A 25,306-nucleotide genomic window follows, 5' to 3' on the forward strand; every position below is an offset into this window, starting at 1 on the left:
ATCATCACTTTGTTCAACTACCTGTAATCAATGCATAATATGAGGGTACCATCTTTCTTCCTCACAAACAAGACTGGTGCACCCCAAGGTGATACACTTGGCCTAATGGATCCCTTCTCTAACATTTCCTTTAGTTTCAATTTTAACTCAACCAACTCAGGTGTGCTCATCTTGTGAATTGCTTTTGATGTTGGAGTTTCCCCTAGCACTAACTCAATAGAAAAGTCTACCTCCCTATAAGGTGGCAACTCTGTAATGTCCTTAGAAAATACATCCCTGAACTGTTGTAAAATTGGGTACTTGTTCAACACATCTACATCCTTAACCTCCTTACCCTTATCACTAGAAATATGTACTGTAAATAGCTTGCACCCTTTCCCATGGCTACACTTTTCTTGCATAGTTGTCACCATCCTAACTGATGTGGCTTTCTTCTTATCTTGTAATACTCTTGGTTCTCCATTGTCATCAACACATTCAATGGCCTTGTCATAGCAGTCAACCTTGGTTCTATGTAGATAGAACCAATCCATTCTCAATAACACACTGTATGAACCCAACAGTAATGCATTCAAATGTGTTGTTGTAGGCATACCATTTAAATCAAATGTGAAAGCTCTTACCCAATGATGAACTTGCTTCTTTGTACCTGTAGCCAACTACACTAACAAAGACCTTGCATGTAAGTAGGCGACATAAAATCAACATGTAAGAGACAAATAAACATATAGAGTCAGTCACATACTCATGTCGAATACTCTTCACAAAATCAACATAAAATTCTCCATGATAACCATACTACAACCCTAATCCATCATCAAGAAAATGCAACAAGTATATAATTGTAAGAGACACACATGCAACTGACATGCATGCATGACAACCACACATTCAACCCATTCATTCCGAGAGTTGAACCATGTTCTGATACCACTATTGAACACCTTTCTCCCACATCCACCCAAGTAACCATGCCAACTGGGGTAAACAGGAGACAAGAAGCTACTATGATCATATTCGACCTCCTAGGTAACCTTAAGGAAGTGGAATTGATGGAACATCACATGCAGTCATCCAACATCATCAACAGAACCCTTAAAAGACAAGTCAACCACTCAAACAACCTGTCCCTAGATCCCACTACTGTTTTGGACCTCTTAGGCCATAATCGCTCTCATGCTATGAGAAAGGGAGTGACCACAAACCCAAAGTCACTCTCATAGGCTTGCTTGCCATCGAATGTGGACTAAAGTTGCTAGTTCAGTGCCAACGACCCCAGTATTTAAGCCACTTTTTCATGCCCAGAGCCTAGACCACTTGCTAGAATGGAATGAAAGGTCAAAATCAAGTAAGGTACAGGGAAAAAATGTTGCAAAAGTAAATAGTTGATCAAGACCTTAACGAGACCTCTACTAGCCATGATAGCCATTTCGTCAAACATATCATCAACATGTAATCTATAGGTGTAAATAGCATAATTAAGTGTAGGGATCTTATACTTATTTGAGTATCACCATGAACCGTTTTTTCCTCGCGTCTTTTGTTGCATTATCACATATTAGGTCATAGATACAATATCCATTCAAATACAAGTAAAAACATGCCGAGAGCCATACATAATTGTTGTCACAAAATGTACATATAACCAACATAATAGGAACATAAATACAATAAACATATCAGCCACCAAAATCCATGTATACCTCAGTACATTTGCACATAGAAATCAAGGGAATGAATGCAATCAACCAACTAGAGATGGGACTACCACATTCCACCCGACCATAGAATGGATGAGCCAAATATCTCTTCATCCATTCACCCCCGTGCCATATTCCAAGCATGAATGTTGGACTCAAACCAAAATAACTCAACCAAGTCATATTGAGGCTAAACCAGCCCACCCTCATCAATAGAAACCTGGCTTTACTCCAATCCTTCTTAGATCACTAGGGCAACATGATGAACACATCATAACATGCTTTACCATGATCACCACCTGATCACTATGCCAAACAAGCATGGATGCCACCAGATTTCTCCACCTACACCGTGAGGAATTTTCCTGTCTCCTAGTATCTCAGGCTTTACTGCAATCCAAACCCATATCACTAGGTGCTAAATCGAGACCCACTCTCCAAGCTTTACGACCTATCCCAGACCTAGGATTACTAGGACCAACGGAGAGAAAACCACCTCTAGGATTTATCGTACATCCTTCCATTCACCAACAAGGATTCCCAGGCCATCTGAGGCAACACAAAATTTGACTTTAATGCAACCATAGTCTGGTTCAAGGGTTACTAGGCTATGTGTTCTACCATTTTGGAGATCCACCTCACTCAACTTTGAATCCATCCGGCAATCCAGCTCAAACAAACATGAGAACCCCCATCACACCATGACTATCTAGAAATGGCAAGGCTAGGCTAAAAAACATTGTCACACTTGGAAAAACCCTTGCCATGGTAGAAAAGAAACACATGCAATCCCATGCATGCCAAATATAGCAAGGAAAATACACATGTGCAATGAAGCTTGCTATAGCTGCCTGATCCTACCTTTCCATTCTTGATCTTTTCTTCCTCTTTCCTTCTTTTCCTCTCTTGCCCCAATGCCAAAGTGCTCCAAGAAAACTCTAAGTGTCCAAGAGTATGAGAGAGAGAGAATAATGAAAGTGCTCCAAAATTGAACTCACAAAAGGTTACCAACTGATCCTCAAAAGCATTTTTATGAATGAGGCCTCTATTTTCTTCATTTTACATTATTTTCCTTCATTTTCCTCCTCACATGCAACATGTGACCTTTCAACTCCCTTTTCTCCTAATTTCCATTATTTTCATAAATAAATGTGCCAAAATGCCATTTTTCCTTTCCAAAGCCTTAGCCATTTCCTTTGCCAATTTCATTAGCCATAAACAACCAAATTAACACCCCCTAGGATGTCTTTTCCAACATTCAGCTTGGAATAAGTGTCCCATTCATCCGTGCTTATTGTTTTTAACTTTATTACATGAATTTTTCACTAGGGTTGTTACAATGGATACCATAACTCATGATGTATACTTCATTTTGCTTCATTGATTTCTTGTGTGTTTTTCAGTTTATTCTGTAATCGTTGACTAACTTATAACTAGATTAAAACATTATAGGTAAGTATTGAAAATCATCTTTAAAGTTCCCTTAAGCTTTGAGAACAAAGGGTTTTGATTACATTCACACAGACATTGCACTAAATAAAAGGGATCTAAGAAGTTAAAGAACTTTTGTTCCATTGATGGATGTATTAAGTAGGATATCCTAGGCACCAATGTTAACAAAGAAATGAAATCATTTGCTTCCACAATTTTCATCCCACATTGTAACTTTCCATAGTTGTGAATGATAACTACATTGTCCAATCACCACATACATATGTAACAAGGTGATTATCCTTTAGTAGCTCCCTTTAAGCTAGTGATTTGTTATCATATTTGTTATTCCAATAGTAATTAACAAAATGTTGTTAATTGCTAACCCTCTTTTCATACTAAGCATATAACATATGTAAGATGCTTCAAGATTTTGGGAAGATAAGTCATATCAATCCTTGAGATTTTTGCAAAACAATTACTTGAATGTATTTAGTACTCAATGAAAAATTTACAATCCAAGGCACTAATCATTTCAAAATGTCATTACACTAAATATGAATCACATGGATTTGTTCCGGGAGCCTAAAGGGATACCACTCAAGAGAGAATTGGAGTACAATGTCTAACTATTGTCCTAATCCCCATAGCCAAACATTGGGTTGTACTTGTGTAGTTTGTTATACAAGAAAGTGCAGTGAAAAAATAGTTCAAAAACTACTAGAACAAGGAGTCATTTGATCGAATACATCACTATGTGGGTCACCCATCATCATTGTGCCCAAGAAGGATGGATGTGTATTAATTACAAGGCATTGAAAAAAATCACGCTTAAGATCATGTACCCCTTTCCCAAGATTGATGATTTTCTTGATTAGTTGCAGTAAGAAAAACACTTCACCAAGTTGGAGTTAAAGTATGGATATCACCAGGTTCAAGTCAAATAAGAGGACACTTGGAAGAATTCCTTCAAACCTCGGCAAGGTTTGTATGAGTGGTTAGTCATGCCATTCAACCTATGCAATACACTTGCTACATTTATGAGGTTAATCAATGATATACTACACCCTTTTATAGATTCATTTTTTATTGTCTATTTGTATTCTATATTGATATATAGTGTTACCTAGGAGGAGCACAACTCACATTTGACATAAGTGCTAGAGACATTAAAGAAGCACTGACTGTTAGCAAATCTTAAAAAGTGTGAGTTTGCACATCAGTCTTTGGTGTATCTAGGGTATGCGATAGGTGGAGGAGAGTTCAAAATTGATCTTGCCAAGATGGAGGACATCATGAAATGCCTGGTGCCTAATAATTCTTTTGAGGTTAGGAGTTTTGTTTGGGCGACATAGTACTTGAGGAAATTCATAAGCTCATTTGTAGTGGTAGCAACACCACCCCACACCATAGCAACAAGTGTCAATATTTTCCAGTGGGGAAAGGGTTAGTACAGGGATTTTGAGGAATTAAATAAGACCAGTCAAGTGCCATTTTTGGCATTATCAAACTTGAAACAACACTTTAAAGTGGAGATAGATGTGAGTGGGTATGCTATGGGAGTAGTTTTGATGTAGGGAAGAAGGCCTATATAATATCATTTTGAGTATTTCATGAGATAATTATTAAATACCTTGCCTATGACAAGGAGCTTTATGACCTGGTGTAAGTTGTGAAGAAGTGGAAGCACTATCTAATGGGAAAGGAGACAATAATCTACACATGTCACTAGCCACTATAGTACCTACATGCCCAAAGTAATATACAATAAATCAAGCATTACAAGTGGATGGGGTTTCTACAAAAGTTTCATTTAGTGATTAAGTACAAGAAAGGCAACACAAACAAGTTGACCAGCATGCTTTCAAGGCCACCCACATCAAGTATCACAGCTATGGGAACTCTAATGCACATGAATACATTCACCCATGATGCATACAGAGAGGCATATTCAGAGGATGAGAAATTTAAAGAAGTTTTTCAGGAGTTGCAGGTCCATAGTCATGTGCATGATGGCGACAACACCATTGACTACCATCTCTAGGATGGGTTACTATGTAAGATGGATAAGTTATGTGTTCCTAAAGGTGAGTGATTGTAGCTAATTAGAAAGGCTCGCACCTCCAAGGTATTAGGGAACTTTGGTGTAGCGAAGAAAGTGGCCAACTTGTAGAGGTATGTGCATTGGCTGAAGATGCAAGAATAAGTAGTTAGGTTCATGAGAGGATGCATTATTTGTTGTACAATCAAGCCTAGTAACAAGAAGAAAAGTCTATATTATCCCTTACCTATACCCACCTATCCCCAGGAAAGAATTTGCATGGAATTTGTGGGAGGCTTACCAATAATTAGGAAGGGACATGACTACCTATTCATGGTAGTTGACAAGTTCAACAAGATGTGTGTTCTAATGCCTTGTAAAAAGACCATTAGTGGGTAAGAGGCAACACAATTTTTCTTTGGACATATCTACGTGCACTTTGGTATGCCAGGGAGCATTGTTTTATATAGGGAAACAAGATTTCTTAGTGCATTTTGGACTACATTGTGGGAAAATATGGACACGAAGTTGGAAAGGTCTAAAACATTCTATTCACAGATAGATGGACAGATAGAATTAGTCAATGAGACTTTGATGCAACTTTTGAGGGTTTACAATGAGAAGCATTCAAACACCGGGGACAAGAATCTCATATATATACAATACTCTTATAATAGATAGTCCACACTTCTATTGGTAAGTTCCCATTTGAAACTTGTTTTGGATATTTGCCACCTTCACCTTTTATTGCATATGGGCCAACATAATTGGTAGTTCCATTGGTTATCAATGTTCTTCCAAGTAGGTAGATATTTTTTGTTTTATCCTTGTATGATGCCCTTACTCTTTGGCCTAATACATGGCCCTTTAATATAACACATAGTCACTTAATCCCCATCCACCATCCGCAACACCTAAATAAGGGGATTAATGACTTTTACAATATTTGATTCTCAAGATCAAAAATTGGTTTTAGAATATTTCCTACATGTCTTCCCTATTAGCCTTACTACTCCATTGAGATTTAATCCACTCATTAGAAGAAACAACTCTCTCAAGTCATTTGTATAGGAAATGAGAGATCAAAGTGTGAGGAATTTTGTTATTAATATAGTGATGGTATAACTTAGTAAGTTCTCAATGCCCTTGTTTTCCCTCATAAGGTTCAACACTTGCATGTGGTTGTAGATGTATTTGGTGATGCACTTGGTATGATATACAACCTTCTTCACACAAAATAGTTTGCTTATATCCTCCTATATGAGGTCTAGGAATTGTGTAGCACATGACGTCCATAATGTGGTTGGGTGTTTTTCTTTCAAAAACTTACCTATGGAACATATTTAGAGACAATATCATAAATGATATATGCAATATTCTCCACCACGACATGCACAACCAAATTATCCAAATCTGAAATAATAATTGTGTATCCTTTACCAATCAAATGCATATACTAATTTTAGAAACTTGGTTCCTTGTGAGTTAAAAACAAGTATGGCATGAGACCTTCCATCATCCCATCTATCCCACATGATGATGCATCTTCTTGTAGTCCATGATGTTTTATAACATATCAAGTACTCATTTATGGATCCAACACATTCTATAAAAGTATCCCCTTTAGTCATTAAAACTCATGCCTTCAAATCCCTTACCATATTTTAAGGCCTTTAGAGCATTGAAAGGGACATGCGTGTCATATCACCATTTAGCCACACATTCAATTGTTTATTCTTTGTATTGCTTCTTCCAATGGCTATTGATTATGGACAAAGTGTTAGAGGTAGGGGTTGCGGCAAGTGCAAAATAAAAACATTAATATTCTTCATATATAGTGTAGGGTTGTTGCGAATTGGAGAAATATATCTAAAGGGTACCCTACCAAAAGAGTGGGGGAGCCTTCACAAGTAATATAACACATGGGTGCAATCTCTCTCCTTCTTCCTACTTACATTCGATCTATACTTTCTTGGCCATTTCTACTAGATATTATTCAATAGATGCTAGCATTTCCTATCTAATATTTGGGTAAACATGAAGGCATGGTGTGACTTACCCTTGTATGCTAGCTAAACGATCTTTCTCTATGAAACCCCCTCCTCACTTCCCCCTCCCGCCCACCGTCCCCCCACCACCATCATTTCCTTTTTATAATATTTGTAATAATTTTTCCCATTAGTATCTTCACATTTGGTCCATGTAGACATGGTAAATGATGTCTCAAACAATGAAAACAAATATGCAAATGCAAAAACTATATTTAATTATTCTCTAAAGCAAAAAATCAACAACAAATTTATGAGAAATATAATGAAGTTTTAAAATATTCATAACATACCTTTGAATGGGCACAAGTACAACTTGGTCTCAAATATTGTTCAAGATTATAGATGATGTGTAGAATGTCGATGCAGATGCCAAATCCACCAAAAATACCTACAAACAATGTTAACCTAGTGCCAATCTAATTTTGATTCAACTCTTTTCACCATTGCTTTGCAATATCTCACTCACAAATTATAAAAGACAAACATGTAAGGAAAATATAAGGGGCTTGTCATATATAGTGATAACTTAGGTTTGGGAGCACCATCATCAAACAACCCTAATATGGTGGACTTGACATGGAGGCTAATGTGCACCTAAAGAGTGACTTTTTAATGTAATCTCACATTTTTTCCCTTCATTGAAACTTTCATTAACTACTCAAAATACGAATTTAACTAAGTGTGCATCTAGAATTATGTTCCTTTTGTGTGCAATACCTTGAATTCTAACAAAACTTAGTGTGCAATTATCATTGGTTCTATTTGTGCACAATACATTAAGTTGTAAAATTATTTTATATTTAGCCTTTTTTGAAAAATATCAGTGTTGACATGGACTGAAAGGTCAAGTAAACTAAGAAGAGAAGGGTCAAACAACTCTTCCAGGTGCACAAGAGACACAAGCTTGCTCACAATAAGGATTATGTTCTTAACTAACTTTGATGTCAATTAACATGTGTTGATAAGTAAAAATAAAAAGAGGAAAAAAAGAGAAATACAATATAGGGAAAAGAAAGCAAGACTTGTTTATATATATATATATATATATATAGAGAGAGAGAGAGAGAGAGAGAGAGAGAGAGAGAGAGATTGCTCTCAAGAATCAATGATTATATTCTTAACTAACTTTGATGTCAATTTCTACAACTTAGTATGAGAGGGATGTGTAATTATAGCCCTGATCAAACTCAAGTTGACACGTGCCTCTTTAAAAAAAAATGTTCTTTAAATTTAAAAAAAATGTTCTTTAAATTAAAAAGAATGTAGATTACAATAATAAAAAAATGAAGACACATGTTTTACCCTCATTTGGATATGAAATATCATAAACTTATATCAACTTTATAGAAAAAAAATTAACTAAAAGTTTAAAAATATATATTATATTCACTTTTGAGTATGAAAAAGTTGTATTAAAAAGAGGACTAATTAAAAGTTTAAAAAAAGCAAATAGAAGGATATATATAATTCATTTCATTCTTAGTATCAAATTAATATGTAATGTTTAAAAAATATTATTAATAATTAAAAATTCAATGTAAATCATAAATAAAATATTTAAATGTGTATACATTATATATGATTAAAGAAAACTATATATACATTATATAAAGCAATTGGAAAAAATAGTTTTTTATGGTTAAAACATTTCAAGTAGCCTTACTATTTCACAGTGTGGCTATTTTTTTATGTATATATTTTTTTATCATTTTTTTACTTAGGTATGTTAATTGCAAGGTTAAGTGTGTAGTGTACATAATCCATGCTCTGAAGTAACTTTTGAAGACATTGAATCAAAATTTTATAAATTCAAAAATGCAACTTTAACAGTGAAAAATGATATATATATGTGTGTATGTGTTAAGGCTATTTACAAATTTAGTGAGTTTCTTGTATGCAAACTTTTAATTCATTTTTTCTACTCTAAAAGAGGTTTTCACCTCAAAATATTTGATCCCTCTCGGTCTTGCTAGATCTGTAATTAAGATGGATCTATACTAGTAAAAGAATATATATATATATATATATATATATATATATATGTTAAACATGAAGTTTTTTGAAATTATTGCTGATCATAAATTCAACTTTCTACCAGTCTCTTATGGTGCACCCTATAATAAAGAAAAACACAATTTCTTGTACTTTCATTTCAAGCATATATATATATAATCACTAATGCCATTTTATGATACTTATTAGAATATGATTACAATTTTCACATTCTAAAAACATTTGCTTATCACATATCCAATATTCCCAAAGACGTTGATAATTATTTCAAATCAACAATTAGATATTAATGGTTGAACTCTCTTCACTTTTATAGTGAAATCAAATCAACATTTTTGAACAAAGGTTGCCCCTGACCTCTCAAGTGCCTGAAAAACACTAAATCGAGACCTTTAGTTGCTATTTCAACGCATACAACTGAAAAGCCTTAAACCGTTCTCTTCCAGTATCTCGACATATGCTCATGAAGCGAGAAGTGATGTTGCCCTGCAGGATTCCTCCGTATAGGAAATATTATTCTGGGCATTTTTATACTTATAGCAGCTGGCTAAGAACATGTATATGCAAAGGTTGACTGCACTCAGAGAGGCTAGAAGCCAATAAAAGTAGTCTAAACGAGCTTTGTTCAAGTTGTCTGCAAACCAGCAACTTCCCTGGCTTCTGCAACTAAGCTTCTCAGTAACTGAAATAAGGATGCTGCTAAGGAAACTACCAACCCCTAAAACACTCAGATACACCGCAATACTCAGGGTTTTCATAGTGTCTGGCATCTGATCATAAAAGTACTCTTGCAATCCTACTATTGTAAATACATCAGCTATACCAAACAACACATATTGTGGAAGCAGCAAAGAAATGCTCAATGGAATTGTTGCAGTGGGAATATCTACGAGTCCATTATCTTTTGCTTCCTTGATTCTTCTAGTCTCTGTCAACGCAGCAACAATCATTGACATAGTCGAGATGAACATGCCAGTGCCTATTCTCTGAAGAAAAGATATACCATGTTCATTCCCTGTCAAGTTTCTTACAATCGGAACGAAGATCCGATCATAGATTGGCAACAATACAATAACAGATAGGCTAATAAAACACTGTAAGCTTGCAGCAGGGATCTCAAAATGTTTTCCAAACTTTCTATCCATTGTGGCGCCCTGTTTTGCGAAAAATGTTGAAGATTGTGCATAGACAACCCCGAATATCAAACATGACATCCAAATTGGTGACAGCCCAAGAACAGCTTTCACCTCTTCAATGTCTTGGACTGTGCATAGTCGCCAATTACGGGTTGTTTTGCAATCATAATCTAATTCATCTTCAACTATGGCTTTGTCAAGAAACCTGCAACTCAAGAATGAGGATATCTCTTAGCTCATCTAAAACTGAAAAGAATTAGAGTACAGCCAACAAGAAGCAAGAATAACAAGACTGAAATGAAATAGAAATATGACTTAGGGACTCAATGCACCTTAGTTGTGGTCAGGATGTAGAGATATTCTATGCTATATAGCTAAAATCTAAATTGTTAGTACACCGCACCCTGCTTCCTACAGTATGATTATTTCAACTCTCAAGAGCTTCAGAAATTACCATGTCACATGGCAAAGCAACTGTTACTCCAATAAATTCAATTTGCAAAGCAACTGTGACCAGTGATTGCTTACCTAAACTGATCAGTAGGCAAATACTGTCTTCTTGACTCAAACTTCAAAACTTCTCTTTCTGCAGCGGAGGAGGAGAAACATTCCACTTGTGAAACGTTGCAACAAAGACATGTATAATTCGAGTGAGAGGACTACCACTAGGCAGTTTATGCCGGTAAAATCTCGTCCCACACAAGAATATGAACAGAGCTATTGCCATAGTCAACGCAGGAATGCCAAATCCCAGACCCCATCCAACATTGTCCTGAATATACACGAGTACAGTGACTCCTATAAGACTACCAATACATATAGCACAATTCCAATAGTTGAAGAATGAACTCTTATGCTTCTTCTCTACCGGGTAGTCCTCTTCAAATTGATCTGCACCAAATGCTTCTAAACAGGGTTTGTGGCCTCCTTGTCCCAGAGCAACCAGGTAGATTGAGAAGAAGAAAATCCCAATCCGATTCAAACTCCTAAGACAGGCTGATAAAGTGACCAAAATTAATCCCTGTAACAACCCATTGCAAGCAGTGTTTGTTACTCAGTCTCCATTCACGAGGCTAAAATTTTCATATCCTGTTGTCCTTTTAAATAGGGGTTTAATTCGCCCAAAATATATAGCAAAGCCTTCTTGTATCCATCAAATTTCGCAGGAATTCATTGGCAAGCAATTGTACAGATACAGAATTATCAATTTCATAATATTACAACTTCAGAAAAAATGCCAGTGGGGTGCCAGATACTGGAAGGTCAACCCAATAAAGTAGTGATCAACTTTGGCGCTAAAAGAAGATTTATCCTTCAAGATCTATTCGTGGAAGGAACGTCCATGTTGGCTGACTTAATCCTGGGCCGGGGCAATCAGATAAGGTTCCATGCTGTTGGACAGTTTGGGAATCTATGAGATTTTGAACGAGTGACTTTTTCACAGGAAGTGCCTTAACATACACTATGTTACTATCTATTTTATGCTAATGGGTCTGATTCAATAACTGTTAAGCTGTCCATCAGTTCCATTTAACTGCCCTCTGCTCGGTTATAAGGATGGGATATTGAGATTGAATACAAATTCTGTATCGTTTTGAGCTTATCTCTCAGACCTAGCATCAGAATAGAAGGAACCACATTCAAACTTCTAATTTATTGAAACATTTTTGAAAAGGAAAAAGTGAAAAAGAAATTACTTGCCAGCGTCTAGCTGTTGTATGGCTAGCTGTCTAGTCTGATTTTTAAAGGATTGAGATTCGGTGCAAATCTAGATTGTTTAAGATAAACCATTACCTCTCAAACCTAGCACCTAGGCAGAAGGAAGTCCACTCAAACCCCTCACTGTATGTTTCTTGAAGCACTTCAGAAAAAAGTAAGAGGAAGAAAAAATACCAACCAAACTTAGCTGCAGTCTACCTTTAGCTGTTTAACATGGGTATTAAAGAAATGAGATTGGGTGCAAATCATAGATTGTTTTGGCGAACTAGTTACCTCTCGGGATATGTTTATAGAAACACTTTGAAAGAAAAAAGAAAATACTAACCATCAAATAGATGACAGAAGACAGGGCAATGGTCCAATATTGACCCAAATATGAATCTGCAACAAAAGCTCCAAGGAAAGGAAGCATGGTGGCCACACCAGACCAGACATTCACATTCTTTGCAGCAGTAGTAGAGCTCTCATCCATAACATCTGTGAGGTAAGTCACCAAATTTGAAAGAATGCCTGCATGGGCTAACCTTTCTGCTATCTCCACTGCTGTGAAGAATATCATGATGAAGCATATGGACCAAACTCAACAGCTACTAAAATATAATGGAATCTGTAAGAGAATATAATTGAAATTTTGATGATAAAACATTTAGAACAAACACACCAGCTAGTACAATAAAAATGAATGCATAAGAGAATAGAATTAGAATTCAAATGAATTCATACCAATTATGAAGAGTGATGCTTTCCATCGTCCAGTATGAGCTCTCCTAACAGAGTGTCCATGGAAATCAACTGATCCATCTCCAACAAAGCCACTAGAAGAGGAAGAGTAATTCTCTTCCATTGCTGTGTGCTTAAATAGTTTCCATTGATTTCATCCAATAATAATAATAACAGTCAGGAGATTGTAGTTGAAGTTGACTTTCATGATTAGTTACATTGATTAATTGAACTTTCTCATCAAACTGTTTAACTGTTTCTCTTCTTAAAACCTAATTTTGATCGTACATTCACTGGTTTTTGCCCATAATTTCTTTTATTTTAATTAAGTCTAAATCCAAAAAGTAAAACAGTTCAGCTACTTCTTTTACTTGATACTCCATGATAGATACCCTTGATACTCCATGATAGATACCCTTTCAAGTAGGTCTGTCACCTGCTTGAATTATTGACTTTTGCCTTGGAAAAATAGCCCTGTGAAGCATGATGTCAATATCAATAAGGAGTGTAAGAGTTACGACAACTATAAATTCTCCGAGATAGTAAAGAAGGTGAGCTATCAGTGGAAATTGGTGTAATAAGGAATTTTAAGTATTTTTTCGTAAATTTAACTGAGTTGCGATGAAAAGCAATCAATGAGAATTAACATATGAAAATTAATAAAAAAATATGATATTTGAAAAGATAGGTGTGAATGTGATAATAATAAGAATAATAATAGATAAGTGGTAAGGGTTTGTTGTAATTTAGAGCCCAATATAAAAAAAATTGATTTGTTGATTAGGGTTCGACTCTTTTAGATTCTCTTGGGTGAGATTCCAGAATCACCCCTGGATTACTATTCACAAAATTTGGAAAAGTACTCCAGTTTTTGTGCTTTCATTTCAAGTATTAAAAGTATAAGTACTTTATAACACTAAAAAATAATAATGCAAATTTGGATTATTAGGAATTTTTAATAAATTCCTAAAAAAAATTGAATTATAATTTATAAAACCAAACAATTATATATATATATATATATATATATATATATATATATTAAAAGATTTAATAAATAAATAAATAATTGTGAATATTCTAATTACAAATATTTGTTTTTTAAGATAAATTTGGATTCATTCTTATACTCTCTTTGAATCATGAATTTTGATTAACATTTGATTTCAACTTGAGAAGAACCACGTTCATATCTTGTTTATGTGTGCAAGCTCTCTATTAAGAGAGCATCCAAGAAAGGGGTAAAGGCCCTAAATTGCGGAGGATTTGCTATTGAATTTTGATAGCTCGAATAAGTGATTATGCATAGGCTTAGTGACAAGCATGCAAAAGATATCCAACACAATTTTTTAGCGAAATGATTTTTATTTTTTTCATATGTAAAGATATATTAATTAATTTATGTTGGCTAAAGTAATTATTTATTATAAAGTACTTTTAAAGATATATTAATTAATTTATGTTGGCTAAAGTAATTATTTATTATAAAGTACTTTTAAGTGGCTTTATGATTAAATGACAACTATCAAATCTAAGGAGATGATGATAATTAATCTTATCCATAGATTTCATCGTCAATTATGATGTCATGTTTTATGAGGTTGACTTTGTGGATAACGAGTGCGAGGAAAAAAAATAAAATTAATTGCTTGGAGAGAAGATGGCACACATTCCTAGGTAGCATGCATTTTAGGAAAAGGTGGCACGCATACCAAGGAACATCAAGTGAGGAAAAGAGAGGGAAAAGGGATAGCATGCAAATTGAGGTAGTTGGGAATGCAAATTCAGGTAGGTTGCATGTGTGAGAAGCTCCATAGAAATATATAAGCATCGAAATCGAGGTAGTGCATAACGGGCTCATTTTTTTAGGGTGTACAAATGCACATGGGAGGTTGCATGTGTGAGTGTTGTGCATAAAAATCAAGACAATTGTTGGAATGCAGTTGAGGAAGGTTTGAACCTTGTATTGGCACACATATCGAGGTTTTATTGCCATGATAAATTTCTGATTTTTTCTCTGCAAGATGAAATAAAAACAAAACATGAATGTTGGTTTTCCCGAGTTGGGCTTCTAGGATAAAATGTTGTATAAACATTTTGTACTTAATTTATGTCTCTGTTGTGTGAAATTTTTTAGAAGCTTAACAATATTTCCTATGCATAAATTTTCGGTTTGGTTTTGCGTTAAAAAATAAAATATGGCTATAAAATTTATTGGAACTCTAAATTGATTTGTTTGGGCTTAGGAGAACTAACACTTGGCATAACCTATCACAATAGTTTGAAATAATTTGATGTGATCATCATGCTATTCAAAGTATTCAATGATGGCTATTCAAAATATTCAATAATGGATTCCTTTAAATGAAGTGTAAAAACTCAATATGTGAGCTCCATCTTCTATTTGGTGGGATTATTTATGGAAGTATGATAAACCTACATAGGTCGACAAACTTATATGGATATGGTAGTACCTCACTAATCACATCTCTCTTCAAGAAAAGTTGAATATACACTAAAGTCTCGTATATCTGAAAGCAAAATGGATGAATTTCATATGTATAGTGTGGTCATTTAGAATCTCGTACAAGGTGTTTTAAGGGTTTCCCTTCAATAAATGTCATTTTTAGTTGATATTCACTATTAATGCATGTTCAAATTATAGTTAATGTGAAATACTTTACTACATAATTTCAAAATGCAATTTTGATCATGGGTGTTGGACTTCATTTGGGACAAATTTACTTCAATGAGATCAATTGGAATGTTGGTGATGTGGATCCCATTTGTCATTTCCACTATGGTGGGGTGGTGGGGTTCAACACTAGTAAATTGTTATTTTTATATTGTATGGAAAATGTAATGTGAAGTCACATTTATTTTAGTGTATCCTCTCAGAGCATTTGCTTAATGTTTGATTTATACATATTAGTGTTAAATACATTCTCCTTCTACAAGATGTTATTCATTGTTCCATTAAGACCCAATCTAATGTAAAGGACTTTCTTTTGACATTTAGGTTGTTGTGCCCATTTGCATATTTCAATAAATTATAATGTTTTCCAAAATAAAGTGAATAACAATATATTGTTTTATAGCTAGTGATTGTAAATATATTTGGACATTCACAACCATGATTTATTGAAATGCATTCAACAATTTATGTAAATATGATCATTTTTTGTTTGTTTGAAAGTTCTATCATGATAACACCTTTAGTGTGAATTTCCTTTGAATTAAAACAAATATTGAGTGTCATTCAATGTGTATGATCAATACAATATCTTCTATCACAAAAGTGAAGTTTATAAAAATTGCTAGTTTGTAATAAGAAAATAAATGAAGACTTGTTTGTGTTCTTAAGTTACTAATAAAATTAGAAAATGATTTATTTGTATTCATTTGCAATGAACAAAAAAGATTGGAATCTATTCATAGTTGATTGCACCAAGAGTAGGGAGGCGCCCTATAGCCTAGTATGGGGTGGATGTTATGTAACATTTTCTTTTTTTGTGACTAGAGAAATTGACAACTGGGCCAGTTTCGTATCGCGTGACACAAGGTTAATTCCAACCGCTACCACTATAACCCCTAGATGCCTAGGTATGCCCTTTTCGTAGACACAGGTATATCAAGGGGATTTGAACCTCAAACTTCCTAGTACATAACACTTCATTTTCACAACCATCACCAATTGAGCTGCCCCTCAGGTGGACGTGGACGTTATGTAACATTACATGACAACAAAAAATAAATAACTACATATGTACATATGTAGATGACAAATTAGAAAAATGGTTGTTTTTATATTTGTTTGCAACGAACAAAAAAGATTGGAATCTATTCATAGTTGATTGCATCGGGAGTAGGTAGGTGTTCCATAGCCGATTATGGGGTGGATGCTATATAACATTACATGACTAAAAAAAAATAACTACATACACATATGTCCATGAGAAGAAAAAAATAAATAATTACATATGTACATATATAGATGACAAAATCTAAAAAAAAATAAATGAATGTAGATCCATCTTAAAATCAGATCTATCAAGCACCGAGGGGATCAAATTCTTTTAGATGTAATTTTTTTTATCATTTATATGAAAAAATTAATACACAACATAAAATTAAATGATAAAAAACTTTACACCTTAAAAAATTAATCTCTCAATATTTAATATATTTGAATTTCAATATAGATCAAAATTGATTTTAGTACAATTAGCCACTAACCTTCCTATATTTCAATTGAGATAATAACTACACTTAACAATATCTATTATCATAATTGTTTTAAAAACTCATGAAAAATTGCATATTTAGCTTTACAATTTTATTGCTAAATTTTTCAAATAATAACAATAATATTTAATTTTATGTAAAGATACATTTTCAATACACAATTATCAATAATTTGTGATTATGATGACTAAATTGGCTTAAGGTGGCCATAATGAAAAATGACCTTAGACATGTAATGTTCGACAATAATTTAATAGTTAACATAACGGAAAGATAACAAATTATGTATCTGAGCATCTTGTAAGCAAATCCATGTACATGGCTAGCTCTCTAAGAGATTAGAATATTAGAGGCAAGTCAGAAATATAACAAATAAATTAAATATTGAAAATTCCATATTCTTTGGTCAAATCATTAAAATTATAGGTAGGTAAGGTAAGGAGAGAAACTAAATATTAGTTTTATTTAACATGCCCTTTCTCCTTGTGCACAAACTCAATCATGCCAATATTCAATAGCAACCAAATATGATATGTGCACACATTAAGACAACCAAACCTTCCTTCAAAACACTTTTGGCATATTAACAATTTAATTCAAGGAATTCAACATATTACTAATTTGCAGAAAATATGAATTTTAATTTGCGAATAAATGCAATATAAATTTAAATAATAAATTGGGGATGGAAACAAGAGTGGTGTTAATTCATCATAAATATTATAACAAGTAAAGATATATTTTGGAATCTGAAGTTAGTCTTTCAACTCCAATTACGTAATAAATCATTTCTAATTTTTGAAAGCTAACCATCTTTATAGAGTGGAGACGAGTCCCTAAAGTACTTGGCACTAAACAAGGATGGATTGTATACATGGGATAAAGGGATTCCCAGCAAAAAGAGATTGTAGGATGATTGGCAAGAGAAACATATGGATCATTTAGTGTGTAGGTTATTCAATATAAAGGTATTTGTTCTCTCTCATACTTATTGACCTCATTTTAGGTGAAGGATAGGAAGCTAAAGTAGTTGGAGAGTGAGATCAATGTTAGAGAGGTTTTTGGACATTAATTAAATTCATTTGTGGTCATGCATATAACATCATTAAATAGAATTTTTGAGTCATTTTGTGTGAGACTATAGGTTTCTGAAGGAGCATAAGTGGTCGAATGCTAGATAGAAATGTAGAACGGGGTGGTCATAGAATGACTAAAATGCATGTCTATAGAATCATAATGATTGGCCAATCTCAAACTTTCCTAACCAAAAGATGGTCAAAATATGGTATATCAAATGCCCCTGTTGTATGAGGGGTAGAAGAGAAATTAATGGTTAAAATACATTATAATCGATTAAGAAAGATATGACACATGAATATAAGTAATTTTTTATGCACCAAGATCAGGAAGGAACCTACAATCATGAACCAATGTATCAACTATTGTCTTCCTTGAGGAGGACATACCAATGCTTAGAGGTAAAGTAAGCATGGTTTTTAAATCAAGTACAATGTGAATCCATGAAGTGTATATAGATTGTAAATTCATGGCCATGAAATAACACATGATGGATCCATGTCAAAATAGTATCATAGCCACTAGCAAATAGATAATAGATCTACATCTCAGTATTCATGAGGAGAATATCTAGCACTGCATGAAGTACAAACTAGTTCTCCATAGTACCAATGTTGTATGTGGTAGTTCTATTGTGTAATACTCCAAGAAGAGCATCAAGATGAGATGCAACTATGCCCAAGTTCTTCACTCCAAATATATCTCATTATACAATTCCTCCACGTGTGAATAACTAATCTAAAGTCAAACATGGGAGAATTTATCATTCCATTTGGAATTAATGAATATTGTTTCCAAATGTAGGGCAACCCATTGATGATGATACACCAATGTACATAATACATTCTAGCATGCATGCATATATGTGGTGATCTCAAACACACATAGAATCAAATGTGCAGGAGTCGTTATTAAATACCTACAATCAAAGGAAAGTGACCATGTCACTTATCACTACAAGACCAAGGCACTGCATCATCATACATTGTCTGTAAATCCATTTCCTAGAATATATGATCTAGAGTCAATAGGAAGAGATCCACTAAAATAAATGCACTTGGGAATCCGTTATCATCCAACACGTGATAAAGCTAAATCATGATTTGTGTTGAAAACGAGTCTTTAAAAATCACCAGAGAGAGCATCCCACTGATTACAACTTTGACATGCACCTTATGAACAAAGTTTAAGGAAAATTTCCTTTGATTAATAATCAGTGATTAATATTACTAATAGAGGTGATGAAATCCACCGATGATGGAAAATGGATCCAAGGTACAACACAAATCCTACTATATGAATAAAGATCTTGTTATCAAATGTAAGAGAATAGCTTAGCCAATGAACAATGATGCGATGTCATTTTTCGAGTGCAAGGGTAACCTATCAATGTTGAAAGCAAGTCCCAAGTTGCTACTAATTCTAAGTTTTTCTTCTAAAGAGATGTGTTGTAGTTGATAGGAGAAGACCTACTAATCCAAAGGAAATTGTGTATTGTTTCACATTGGCATGAGATAAGAGGCATTGTATATGATATTAAATTGAGACATATTAACATAAGAAAGGTTGTTACTATATGAATAGAAGTACTTGAAGAATGACTAACATCAAATTCTTATTGAACATAAGCATGACCTATTAAATGATTTGGCAAAAAATAAGACCAAAGAAGCAATATACACACTTGAGTATCTTATAGGGGTGAAATATAGCTAGAAGGAAAAAATTTAAGATAATATTTTAAGGTTGTTGAATATTTTATATTATTTAAATACCACATTTTCTTCTCATTTTAAAAGCCTAATATTATTTGTGGGTATAAATAGCCACAACATATATCTCATAAGGAATCATATTTTCTTATTTTCAAGTCAACAAGAGAAATAAGGAATCATATTCACTTACTTTTAAGCAAGCATGAGAAAATTAGAATCATATTCCCCCATATTCAAGCAAAGGCGACAAATTTTCAACATAGATAATTTTCAAGCCCATGGTATTTGATGTCATGAAGACCATTTAGAATTTAAACCATAAATAGTTTTCAAGCCCATGGTATTTGATATGAAGAAGTCTATTTAAATGTTTGGTATACTCCATTGTAAGATGTCTCAAGTGGTGATATTGGCGGTGGAAAATGAATTTATTTTGTATGTTTTGCCATTACATTTCATATTAAAATCTATTATAAAATAGGTATATACACAATCATTTTCTTTTAAATATTAATGCATTAAAATTATATATTTTCTTTAGTGTAAACAATTTAATTATCGATTCTTAACATGAGGATTTCTCTAGGGATTAATAGGTATGCAACAAATACACACATATTTCATGGTGTGTACAAATCCATTGGAGAAATTTTGAGGTCTAAAATGGGCCTCAAAACAAAAATGTACAACCAAAATAAATTTTATAAGAACCAATAAGATCGAAGATGATGATGTCAACCATGGCGATGATTCACCATTTTTGGAGTAAAAAATTGAAAATATTAAAAAATAAGATAATAAAAAAATATCTTTTCAACTTGTATATTCAACTTATCTCCCTACAATTTTACTTAAATTTCGAGCAGGAGCACTCATTGGATGCAAAAAATTATTTCTAATCTAAGGAGTACCCATGTTACATACTTTCGATGGACCCTACTACACAAAAAATGAGAAATACATGAAAAACATGATTTCAATCATGTTTTTCATGTATTTCTCATTTTTCATGTAGCAGGTTACATCGAAAGTATGCAACATGGGTACCATTGACGGTATTGGACCTGCCAACATGTCAGGGGATATCCCTGCTAAGAAGTTCCAATTAGACCTCAGACTGTTTGGAGTAGGAGTCCCAACAGTGGGTAGTATGGTATCGCCTTGACTGCAGTTGCGCGCAGAGGTGAGTAAGATGTCCTTGTTGGTAGCAAGGGTGTGACCTTGCAACAAGTCAAGGAAGGTTCATGAAATGCTCTAACACACGGAAAGGGGGAAGAGTGCATCGCTTAGAAGCCTGTGATAGCACACAGCTTGAAAGGGAATGCACGAGCAAAAAGACATCACGAGATGGAAAGCAGGATAGTCGACGATCCAAAGTGATGGATTATATCAACAACACGCTTCGATAAGATTCATACAAACACATACGGAATAGTCCATACATACATGCGTAAATTACAGCTACATACATCATTAAAGTAACCAGGATATCCGAACTACAATAACAACATATGCATGAAACGTGCAGGCTCTGCTATATTAAAAGAGTGAAAGATTCAATCATACATACAAGCATGACAACCACTAGATCTGATAGAAAAACATTACAGTCACTGTAGTCTGCTCCTCCAAAGAGATGTACTAGCTCTGCACTGTGGAGAAGCCAAGGCTCGTTACAATACACTCCAAGATTTCTCTAAGTTATCCTATAAGAAGCTTGGCTCCCAAAATCCTGTACAATGAGTTATGAGGTTCTATAAATAGCAAAGGGTGGGGTGACCCTTGACATTCCCCTTTGTGACTCTTCACCTACCCTCATGACTCTTCAACTTACATATGACAGTTACATTCAACTATTAACACTTGGTCTTTCACTTTTACAACATGTTTACATTACAATCTACACATGTACCCATGTGAGACAAAAATAGGCTTGAGTAAGCCATGAAAGACATCACTAAGACTCGAACAATTGTGGGAAGACTAACTCTTCAACATCCTCTCAATGATCGACAGTGGTGAACTGATGCCAAGCTTGGTAGTCTGTTATAGTGTCTACGTGCTCTGCGGTGACATCCTTCTAAAAGCGAACTCTTACCTCTGTTGCATCCGAGTACACTGATTTAACACCTCTATCCAACTCGTCGGATAGCATGCACGTCATGGTCTTGAGTGCAGCCAGACCAACGACATACTGGTGCATACTGTCCATGCTCATTTGCAAGTCTGCATTGGTGGTTATGCGCATCAACTGATCAAAGTACATGTTCAGCTCCAGTCGGACTTGGTTATTTTTCTTCGCCTCAGTGAGTGTGCCAATGGATGGAATCACATGCATGCACACAATGACATCCATGCTCCTGAACACTCGTGCATGTGAAGCCTGTAAATTGGTGATGAGTTGCGGGAGTTCCTCATAGTTTTGGATATGACTCCAGATGCATGCTTTCAACTCCACGGCCTTTGGCTTCATCATCTTTGGAAAGTGCAATGGGGATCAATTGTACCTCATTGTCCATATTTGCATGTGATCGACAGCAGTGTGTAGATATGACAAGATGTGTGCTCTCCTAGCATAGTACTGCTACTAGCTGTTGAGATGGACAACTAACTTCTGCACAGTGACGAACCTGAAGTAAAACTTTTGCATGACTGTCTCGAGAGACGATACTTCATCCTGTATCACTTTCTTCAACTCTGCTCCGGTAGATGCTGTAACTTTCTCTTCTCCCTGCTTGGCCGCTTGAAACTCCTTAGTCATGCACTCATTCTCAACTATCAAGAACCTAACACTCGACCTGGTGGCTTCAGCATATGCTCTTATAGCATCAGCCAATGCAGCTGGATGTTTGCGCACATCGGACACGTTCACTCACTCTTCAAACTGTGCAGGATATACATGGACATCTGGAGTGGGCACTCTACATGAATGCACAACTATGTGTTGTGACATGTTGAAAGATATGTTGTGCATCTCTGCTTTCGAATTGTCTTCAAGGATTTATGTGTCTCCTTGATCGCTTGGGACTTGCTCTGCTTCTGGATCTAGTGAAGCTGGTGGGGTAACCTTATGGTTCTAAGACATGAGGTTAGTGTCATGATCTAACTCAGGCTGAGCCATATTCGTGTCCCTCTGCTCTAGCATCTATTCAATCTATTGAGAAAAGTCCTTCTCCTGAGACTACTCACCCTGTCTGGTATGTGCCAGCTGTTCGGATGAATCAATAACCTGTATGGGCGCAACTTCATCAATATGTGAATGTTGCGCCTCCTCTTGTTCTTATTCCTACTGCTCTTCCTTCTCTCTTCTGTGTAGCTCTTGTTCTTCCCTAAGTTGCTACTTCAACTCCTTTTCTGCTTCCTCCAGCTTATGTTTCTCTATTTGCCTTTGCGCAATCCTCCTGTCGGGCTGTCACATCTTCGCCTCAATCTCCAATGTTGATTTTAACACAAATGGATTTGCTTTGAAATTGTAACTTTTGCTCCACCTCGACATTGTCTGCAACCTTCCTCTTTCCTTTGTCAAGCACAGGGATACTGCCCTCTACTGTTGTTGATGATGCTTCTCTCTGAGATGTTTCCTTCTACGCTACTAACCATTCTACAGCCATTTTGACAAGTTCATTAAGCCTTGAGAAGTGATAGCAGTATCTCCATGGGTCTTCCTCAGGCCAATGACACGCCCCATGGATCCAAGGATTATACACTCTCGTATATTGGTCCTTCACTATGCAATGCAGTTCGTATGGATTGAAACTTCTGGTGCCGAAGGTGAACCTCTTGAATTCCTCTGTCTCGACCTCATCATGCTTGAGATTCTAGATCCCATACAACCCAATCCGCAAAGGAAGAGCGGGCCAAGGTGCCTTCTTCTTCTTGTGCAGTCTTGCTAACAACCCTGTCGAGATGTGATATGCAACTTCTTGCATGACCAGCTTATCCATGGAAAACTTCGATAAAACATGTGGAGCCTTCTCCGCGCTATACATCCGGATGAAGGTACCAAGGGGTGAGGCATACCAATTTTCTATGTCAACCAATGCCTCCATCGTTGCCTACGACATGCAAGGTGGATCCTGCTCAAAGATCATCCTATATATCGGGGTGACGAAGTGGTCTGATAGTTGTATGATAACTCCACGGAAGCTGCATTTGGGGCACAAGTTGCACTAAGTGTGTATAGAGGTTTCTGAAGGTGTCCATGCCCAACCCAAGCCTGGGAACTATTGACAGACACAGATTGCATCAAGTTTGTAAGTGGATGATGGGCCTATAAATTAAACATAGATTTAGGCCCATGCCTCTAAATTAAACATAAATTAAGGAATATGACCATCCTTCAGCACATTAAACCTCTCCTTCTGCATTAGATAATGTATTTTTAACTTTAATATATTCATTAGGAACGTTTATGAATAATTGGATATTTCTGCTAATATTATTTATTTTTGTGGAATATTATGAGAATATTGAGCAGATTATGAAGATTTAGAGGAGGAGATAATTTAGGGACTTGTTCCCTACTACAGGATATCAATAATAAATAATAAATCAACAAGATATTATGGAATTATGGCACAGATCGTGGAACTCCAATGATTGAGAAAATCTAGGAATGTGTTCCCTGCCATTTAATGCAGATTCCTAGTATTGGGGACCAGATCCACTAATCAAGGGATTTTGGTGGCGAAATCTTCCTCCATTCATGGGGAATGATTCCTAATCATTTTTTTAAGTGCCAATTCAAATTTTCCTCTAGGGAAAGATTTTCATTAGTGTTCTTGTGGATAGAACTTGTATTTTTGCAGCTCCATTGTATTTTCTTGCAGGGATGTAATTCTATTGATGAAAATAATGAAGATTGGTGTCATGTTTAACTTCTAAATCTTGTTCTCCTCCATAGGTCTCTAAGTTTCCTTGGGCTTGGCCATCCCATGAGCCTCAGAGCCCTTTTGTATCATTTTCTTTCCATATTTTCACTGTTTATTCACATGCATCTCTTGTTCTTATTTCTTTCTATTTCTACATTTAGTATTAATGATTTCTTGTTGTAGGATCGAGTTAAATGGTTGATGTAAGTTCTTTTGTAGGATCAAAATAATTATTTCATCCTTGGAAAATCTTTGGAAGTTCATAGTAATCATTGAGCTGCTTGGATTAGTCTTCTTATTCCCAAATCTAGATTTCTGGAACTCCTTTGTGGCAAAGAACAATAAATTTCTGCTATTTTTTAGAGCATGCTAACGAGCTTCAATCAAGTTGGTTCCACTTGAATTAGATCAAAAAAACATTCTAGTTCATAACAAAAATTACCCCACTACATTTTCACTTGATTAGGTTAGGCATTTTTTAGATTTACTAGCTCACTAGTTCTCGAATTTCTAGATTTTCGACTAGTAATGTTTTTCTATTTTTTAGCATGGGTTAACAGAGGTCTTTTTGAGTGATTCCACTTGGA

At 35.0% G+C, this 25,306-nt stretch overlaps 1 pseudogene across 1 annotated transcript; it reads right to left on the minus strand.

Annotated features, from left to right (window-relative positions):
* Positions 1-9,538: 9,538 nt before the first annotated feature.
* On the minus strand, positions 9,539-12,935 carry LOC149177381 (protein NRT1/ PTR FAMILY 5.4-like; annotated as a pseudogene). The gene is made up of 4 exons (XR_016258767.1): positions 12,815-12,935; positions 12,417-12,634; positions 10,901-11,393; positions 9,539-10,577 (listed from the first exon to the last, which is right to left on the minus strand). The product of XR_016258767.1 is annotated as a protein NRT1/ PTR FAMILY 5.4-like (transcript).
* Positions 12,936-25,306: the final 12,371 nt, after the last annotated feature.

Source organism: Pinus tabuliformis, chromosome 4_1 (genome assembly GCF_031772625.1).
Source record: "Pinus tabuliformis cultivar Carrire ecotype Pingquan chromosome 4_1, CPIR1, whole genome shotgun sequence".
NCBI classification, from domain to species: Eukaryota; Viridiplantae; Streptophyta; class Pinopsida; order Pinales; family Pinaceae; genus Pinus; species Pinus tabuliformis.